The 8912-nt window shown below is 34.9% G+C and overlaps 1 pseudogene; it reads left to right on the top strand.

Annotated features, from left to right (window-relative positions):
* The first annotated feature begins 6826 nt into the window (after nucleotides 1-6826).
* LOC126008082 (uncharacterized) lies at nucleotides 6827-6972 on the top strand (annotated as a pseudogene).
* The last annotated feature ends 1940 nt before the right edge of the window (nucleotides 6973-8912 follow it).

An 8912-nucleotide genomic window follows, 5' to 3' on the forward strand; every position in this document is an offset into this window, starting at 1 on the left:
GGGGGTCCATCCCTTTGCACTAGGGTTCAGTACAGGGGTCTGTCAGCTAGTTCTCCCCTCAGTAACCCCACGTAACAATTGGAAGAGGAATGGTGAAATCCTGGTATGTGGGGTTTGCTGACGAGAGACGTACAATTTATAATCTGAAATTATTTAATAAGAGTAAGAAAAAGGACAGAAAGTAAAATGTTGTGTAGTCTCCATTCTCATAGAGGGTAACCCTTTTCACCAGTTTAAAAATAAAAAGAATATTGCCTTTTTTCCTGCTCTCTTATTTTTAAATTAAGGAAAGTTTCTATTAGTAAAAAAGATGTTAGATTGTGAAAGCAATCTGCACTTTTCCCAAAGGGAAAGAAAAACATATACCTGTACTTGTACTATTTTGAAAAGCATTAATTACTAGATGTTTGTTGGGTCTTCTATTATGTTTTAGGGAATGGCTGAAGGGGACATTGGATAGAGGCCTGAATGGCCTCTAATATCTCATTCCTCTGACATCCAAAAGGAGGATAAGTCTTCTCTAAGTACTTAGAATAGGCCTTCCTAAATCATAACACTTTGGCATTTAGATAAATTGACAGTCAAACTCAATAGAAGCCTTGCACAATCTAGAGAATATGTATCATACCGCAATTCCCTAAGTAAGTACAAATTATAGAAAGATATGGTAGGGCATTTGATTTGCATGTGGCTGAACTAGGTTCAATCTCCAGCACCTCATAATGTTTTCTAAGTCCCCTCAAAAATGATCCCTGAAAGCAGAGCCAGATATATATTTTGAGCACAGCTGGATGTGATCCAAAAATAAACAAACAAAAATTAGTTGTGACTACTATTAGGATTTTTGAATAAACTTTATATTAAAGAAATCTATTTTTCATACCAAGGCAAACATTTAATTACAGTTATCTGATCTTTGTGCCATGAGTCATCCCCTAATCATGTTAATCTTTCTCCCCTCTCCCTGAAGGCTCAGGACCCAATTCTTCATTCAGAAATATATTTTGAATTTTCTGCACTGGCTTTAGAGTCCACACTTTGTAAGAATGTAATTAAACTTGACTTTTCTCTTACTAATATATCCAATGTTAATTTTATTGCTGTATCAGCCTGAGAAGAGCTGGAAGGATTAGGGGAAATTTCCTCTTTTCCTTTACACCCTTAGGAGTCCCTTAAGGGCCACTCATACATTAGTCTAAATTGAGGAAAATAAAGGAAGCTGATTCCCAGAAACTATTTTCATAGCTTTCAAAGTTTTTTTGTCAATTTTTCTTTCTTTTTTATTATAACTTAAATAGTATATGTACATTTAGTAAATGTAAATATAAAAATATCTTTACAACTAAGCAAAATATTTTTGGAGAACAGACTATGTTCTGGGAGATAGAGGCAAGATAGAGGCAGATGATCTAACATTAATCTTTAAACCTTTGTGAATTAAATAAGCTCAGCAATCTCTTCCAATCCTTCCTGTTTGACCCATTTTAGAATTTCAGATTTTTATCTCACAGCTTTTTATTTGCAAATATTATGTTTACTTCTGAATAAGCTAAATAACTGCAGAATTATGTTTCCAGAAAATATAGTCTCTGGCTGACCTGAAGAAAATAAGATAGACACAGTCAGAAACAACCTCCAATAATTCTCTTGAGGTTTGAGTTTCCTATGCTGCCAATTTTCAACACTATTTATAAATTCATAATGGTGGGAGTATCACCTCAAAACCACACATCCAAAGAAAATTTTGGAAAATCCAAGGTACATCATGATGAGAAAAATCTTATAAATAGATTTGTCTCTCTTGAGATGACAACACTTTTTCCTAGTGCAGTGGTTGGCAACCTTTTTTTTTTCAACTGAGCCAAATCTCACCAAAACCACGATTGAAATTTATTTTGAGAGCCACACAGGGCATGCACTGACAGAGGTTAGGAGCAGAGTCCTGACACCTGGTGTGGCCGCCGGGCACACCGAAGAGCCAAATTAAAAGTGTAAAGAGCCACATGTGGCTCGCAAGCTGCAGGTTGCTGACTACTGTCCTAGTGACTTGGCTACCAGCAAGAGAGACTTCAGGTGTGTTCTCCATGCTTCTTCTACTTAGTTCTTCCTGGAATACCTGCTTACTGCTATTATTTTGCCTGGTACTTTAAATGATTACTGGGGTGGGAGGGGGAGTGAACTATCTTTTCTTGAATCCCTTTTCTCTTCTCCATTTCTTTGTCCCTAAAGAGCCATATTCCTCTGCCTAACACCTGTTAACTCTCTTTAGTGACAAAGACAGTCTTTGTGCCAACCACTAAGCAAGGTGAATTTTGAACTTTGCACATATTAGCAATCTCAACTAGATGTCCTTGTACTCGTCTTCGCTCCGCTCTTGCAGCTTGGTGGTGACTTTCCAATCAACACCAGCATATTCCACAGTAATAGCTCTTAGAAGGTGACCTCATGCCTTTTTTCTTTAACAGCCATGTATATTTGTTAAGTTTTCCTTGGGGAAAAAATCAACATTTTTATTTCTGATTCTCCATCAATGACCACAAGCCCCTCCAGTTACATATAAAAGTTACAAGTAATCGGGCCAGAGCAATAGTGCAGTGGTAGGGAGTTTGCCTTACATGCAGCTGAATCAGAAGGGACCTGGGTTCTATCCTCGTAGTCTAATATGGTCCCCCAAGCCAGGACTGTTTTCTAAGCACATAGTCAGGAGTAACCCCTGAGCTAACTGGATGTGACCCAAGAACAAAAACAAAACAAAACAAAAAGCTACAGGTAATTATTTTTTCTATAAATAGTATATTCTTTAAGATCTTCTCAATCTAATTAACAGTTGATCCTAGTTAATCTATTAAAGTGGGCATATGTAGAAATTCAGTGAGTTTTCCACAGTTCTCATTTCAGTGTCCATTTCTTCTCACATTATTTAACATGACAACTGGATCTTTTCCCACTAATTTCAAATATTTTAAGTATTTATGCAGATAGAAATAAGAAATAAAGAGAATCTCTACCCTCTGCAATTGTATAGAAAATCCACATAAATATCGATGTGTAAGTAAAAAAAAAAAACAAACTCCAGAATTAGGATCCTGAGTTAAGAAATAGGATAAAGACCTAGAAGGAAAGAGGAGGGGAGATAACAAGATGAGGAAAAGGTGACTCAGAATAAGACCAGATGCTCTGAAATTAGATATTTGCTCTGACAGTTTTCTCCACTAAAACGTGTGGGTCAAAATCTTAATTCTGAGAAATATTCCCAATTTCATTTTCTGGATAATTAATTCTAGAAGGGTTAAAATTTCTCCCAAGTTTGATAAACTCAGTTTAAAACCCATGTATTGAACTGAGGAATTATTGTGGACAATTGAGAAAATTGCACCTATAGATATGTAGATAAATGACAGGTTGAGAGATAAATATATGAACAGTGGGGGGGACAAAAAAGACCATGTATCCATTCCTGCCAAATCACATCCGTTAAGTTACATCTAATTATATCTTAGTCCCCTATTTACCTGTTTCCATGAGCAGTTAATGATGGAGGATGATAGGCAAGAAGACTGTAGTAAGTCATGAATGGATTATCTTCAAAATTTTCTCCATGCCTTTGCATTGTTATGTCTTTGGAATAAAAATAGGTAGCCTAATTTGCACATTCTTTCAATGTTTCAGTGTTGTCTCTGTGTGTGTATTTCTGCTCTTCCTTGGCTTTCTGCTGAATATGCATCTGAGAAAGAATTCAAGTTTCCCAGGCATAATTTTGATGAATAGGAACCTATGAGGCTTAATAAGAAGCACCAAAATGGACAGGCACCTAAGGGGAAAAACAGGTCTGTGTTGATGGATGTCTTTCCCAGGGGAGTTGGGGCACTGCTGAGATGCAGTTTTTCCAGCAAGTGGGCAAAATGGAAAGATAATTCAAGACAGCACATGCAAGGCTGAATGTGCCATGTATTTCTCAGCAGCAGTGTGCAGAAAAAATCAGTTAAGCAGCCATTTCACATAGTGCCAAAGGGACTTAGAGCTGTACAGAAATGTGCAGCCAAGAGAGGACTACATGGAATGAAATTTGAATCTACCTTCCTCCAGTTAAGTGATGGCCCAAGGTGAGTTTCATGTACTCCTTTATTATTGTATTAAGCTTCTACCAGGACATTAATTTTAGTATGCCCAGTTATTCTTTACTAGTAGAAGTCAAGCATTCCCTACTTTCATGTTCTGAGTCATACAGAGTGCAAGACTATATTTTTTACAAATCTAAAGGCCATCACTCACCATACATGCCTTGACCCAGGGCTTCTAATGCTGACTTTAGCAGTGATAATCACTGAGTTTTTTTTCCCATATAAACATATCACATCCTTTTTGAAGGAAGAACTTCCTTTTTAGTTTTTGTCCATCTCCATGTACCTCATCTGCAAATTCCTTTATCTTTTGTTTTATATCTGAGAAAGATTGAAATGTTCTAAGTCATTTTAATTTGATCAATTGCGGGTTAATTTTGGATTTTTAAAAAATTTTGTCCTGATGCTTAAAATCTGCAGCCCTGTTCTCTGTAGTGGAACAGTAGCCTCCACAGCTAGTCAATACTTGAAGCCAGTAAATAAATTGCCTGTGAATCCACTTCTTATATGCAAACCAATCAAACCCATACCCTTCCTATATAAGGCTTTCATTGAGGATCACTACCATCTGCACAAATGTCTCAGTCATGATTGTCCTATTTCCCACCATCAGGCAAAATACTACACCCTAGCAAAAGGTAAGCCTGTATACTATACCACAGTCATTTCTTCTTATTGCAATCATCATAACAATTTCTCATGTTTGTTTCTCTTTCTTCTGCCTCATAAACTAAAATGGAAGCCTCTGTATAACTCCTTTCCCCATAGCAAGTCCTTCCTTATAGAAATTTAAATGAGGGTATTTTCAATAACTCTTTTCCCCTGACCTGTTCACCTTACAGGATCTAAATTATAAATCATACATAGGTCATTATAGACTTCTTTCACTTTTATTTTTGTCATATGAAACAATGGAATATTAGGATTTTTGGTTATAGGTTTTCTTTTCTACCACTCTTATATCTCTCTATCTATCTATCAATCAATATATATGTATACTGATTTTTAGGCCATTTAGTATTCAGGATGTACTACTGGCAATGTGCTAAAGGATCACTCCTGCCAGGGCTCAGGGATTAAAGCAGAATGAACCATGAGCTGAAGATTCTACCTGCCTGTTGTACTTTCTCTCTGGCTTCTGTAAAATATTGCTTTCTTATTGAAGTCAAATTTTTGTTTGAAGGGCCACACAAATTATTTATGTTTGTGTGCTCAGGGATCACTCTTGGCTGTGCTCAAGGGACCCAGAACTAAACTGTCCAGTTATGTTCAAGACAACTGCTAAATCACATCTTTTTAAGGTCTGTTGAAGAATCATAAGCACCAAAATCTCCTTCACCTTGAACTATAGTCCTAACAAGAATTAACAAATAAGGTCCACAGATTTAATATATGCAAGAAGAAAATCTACTTTGGATTTGTTACAGGGAGAACACAGGCTTGAAGAGCAAGCCAGACTTTATAATCTTGATTGAATAATTACTTTTAAATTATTAAGTAGTTTATAACCCAGCCATGCTACATTCTTTAAATTCAAGTTGAAAGGTAATACAACCCTTGCCCCCAAACGTTAACAATTTCTGAGACCCATATATGTAAATAATCACTTACCATTTTAGGTTATACCACCTTATTATGGAAATGTCATAAAAACACAGAGCAAAATATAAGAGTGGATTTTGGAGGTGGCAGTAGTATTCTCAGAAAAAGATGAAAAGATATTTAGTGAAATTTGATTCCAAAAATGAGAGGAAACTCATGACTGGAATGCTCTCTTTGTCTCCCTTTGTCTCTATCTTTCTCTTTCACACACACATACACACATAAATGTGTATATTTAAGTCTATATTCCAAAAGCAGTTATGTTTGAATAGAGAGTTTTTAAGCAAGTAAACAAGATTAAATTAGATCATAAGATTAGAATGTGTCTTTATAAGAAAAGAAACACCATAATGTGTTTGCAAACTAAAAACAACAATAAGAAAGACAACAAACAATAAATGAACAAACAAATCATGAGTTCAAAGAAATGGCAACTCTCTTTTAAGTAAACAATAATCCTCATAAGAAATCAGGGTTGCTAGCACTTTGTCTTGAACTTCCATTTTTCATAAAAGAAAGGGAATTAATCTGTTGTAGAAGTCACATAATTTATAAAATTTTGTTATGTTTGTCTGCACAGACTAATATAAAGGTAAATAGGCAAAGAACAAAGTGTAGCCTTAGAAGTTTAGAGGCAATAGCTTTCAGGAAGGAAATAAATTTCAAAGATAATGTAAATATATTGTGAACATACTCTTTCATTAGTATATATTGTTCAGTCAAAAGTTTAGTGAGGCAGAAATATTGGCAAGAATATTTCAAAGAAGAAAAAGTTTTTGAGGTAGTTTGAGAAGAAACTTAAATAGTAATATAAAGAATTTCTTAATAATCATGTTTGTGACAAAAATAATAGGGTCACTGGCATGATTTATTATTTATTTTATTTTATTTTATATTTTATTTGGTTTTGGTTTGGGCTACACTAGGTGGCGCTCAGGAGTTATTGGTGGCAGGTTTGGGGGACCATATGGGATGCTGGGAAACCAACCGGAGTCCGTCCTGGGTCTACCGTGTGCCAGGCAAAACGCCCTGCCGCTATGCTATCACTCCAACCCAGGCATATATTTTTAAGAGCACACTTTAGAAGTTTAGAAATTGCCTAGATACTTACCTTGCAGGGGAGATACCATGATCACGAAGGTGGTTTCCCCAGGATGAGGCTTATCCATTGCACTCCGGATGTGCTGATCCCTGCAATTTCAAATGCATAATTTGTGGTAGTGGGGGACTGCGTTCGCACTCTCCCCTGAAAAAAAAAAAAAAGAAATTGCCTAACGAAAGGTATAACATGATGTAAATAAAAATAATAAGACTGGAATAAATTAGGTGAAAAAAATCAATGAATGATAATGATAATGGGAAGTATCATAAACCTATATTTTATTTTGAGATTGCCAAACATAGATCACTTTTATTATTCTTCTGAAGTTAATTTATTTCCCTTTTGTCTTATCTTAAGAACATAGTATTCATTTTTCTTTTTAGTGTATCATACACTAGGAGTGGGTTTCTTGTTATTTATGATTTTTAAATTTTCTGAAACTAAAAAAATAAAAGTTTTGATCGATTCTTAAATATTCCAGACTTTCAAAAACTATTCCAGACTATCTTGGAATAGTTTGTATTTATCATTATATATTTTCTTCTTCAGGACTTCAAAAAGCTTTATAAGTCCTGCTATATATCATATTTTAATTTTTATCTTTTTCTATGCTTTAATCCTGACAATTTCTTCAAAATAATCTTCCAGTTCTTCAAAATAATCTTTCAGTTCTCTAACTTTCTGTGGCAGTATCCAGTCTACTGTTTAACCTATCTTTTGTTGGTTCTATTTTCCTATATGTTAAAATCTATTCTATGTGTGTTTAAATATTTCAAATAATCATTGTGTTCTGTATTTAATCAATTCAATACTATTTGTCCCTGATGTTTGGTAGTTGTTTAACTTTTGTTTTTGTTTTTGTGGTTTTTGGGTCACACCCGGCAGTGCTCAGGGGTTATTCCTGGCTCCAGGCTCAGAAATTGCTCCTGGCAGGCATGGGGGACCATATGGGGCGGCGGGATTTGAACCGATGACCTCCTGCATGAAGGGCAAACGCCTTACCTCCATGCTATCTCTCCGGCCCCAGTTGTTTAACTTTTGAATTATAGACCTGTCTCTTTCTGTATGTGCACATTCTTTTCCATATAATGCCATTAAATAATGTTTAACTATAACATAATTCATAACTGTTTATGAAGCTGAATTTATAGGCTTTAGAAACAAAACACATGATTTTTTTTGAAAGAAATAATGAGTGCTACTTTGACTTCCTGGTATCAATAATGGACATAGGCTGTGAACTAAGATTGTCAATTATAAATAATATTTACAATTTAATTTTTATTTCCAGTACAATTTTAGATTGTATAATTTATAGATATCACAACTTACAATTCACTTCAGGTAGGATATTAGTAGTTAAACTGCAGAGGTGAGAGTAAGTAAGATTAATTAATTTGACTTTGACCTATCTGTGGTCTAAATATCAACAGGGTTTTAGGTAGAAAGAAATGTTTTAAAAAATTATGAAGCAGGGCAGAAATCATAGCCTAGCAGGTAGAGCAGTTGCCTTGCATGCAGTAAATCAAGTTCCATCCTATATGGTCCCTGAGCCTGCCAGGAATGATTTCTGAGTGCAGAGTTGAGCGCCACCCAGGAATGGCCCCAAACAACTTTACTCCAAAATGTATGAAGGTCCAGACTAGTAGGTTAACAAACAACAGAAGAATGCTAAATGTATGCAATGTAGATGTTCATAAAAGTAAAAAAAATCAATGAATTATTAAACTTTAATGAGCAAAAATTTAAAATAATTTTAATAAAACTATGGAACTTTTGATCTAAATATAATTTTGACATTTAATATGTACATTAATTTTTTTCTTAATTTTTATGGAATTAGGCAATCAAACGCTGAGAAGAGAGACTGGCAGGTTTTCAGGAAGAAAAAATCAAGGAAGATTTTTATTATTTCCATTTTTTAAAAAGTATTTGTTTTTTTGGGATAGTGACCATACTTACAAGCAGATAACTGGGCCATGAAAAAGAGATGGAAAATGCATAAAATAATAAATCTGAGAGACTTTTATTTTTAGAAAGAGTGTGTTTCAAGATGTAGTAATAATAATAAAAAGGAGGGGCAGAAC

The sequence above is a fragment of the Suncus etruscus genome, chromosome 4 (assembly GCF_024139225.1).
Source record: "Suncus etruscus isolate mSunEtr1 chromosome 4, mSunEtr1.pri.cur, whole genome shotgun sequence".
NCBI classification, from domain to species: Eukaryota; Metazoa; Chordata; class Mammalia; order Eulipotyphla; family Soricidae; genus Suncus; species Suncus etruscus.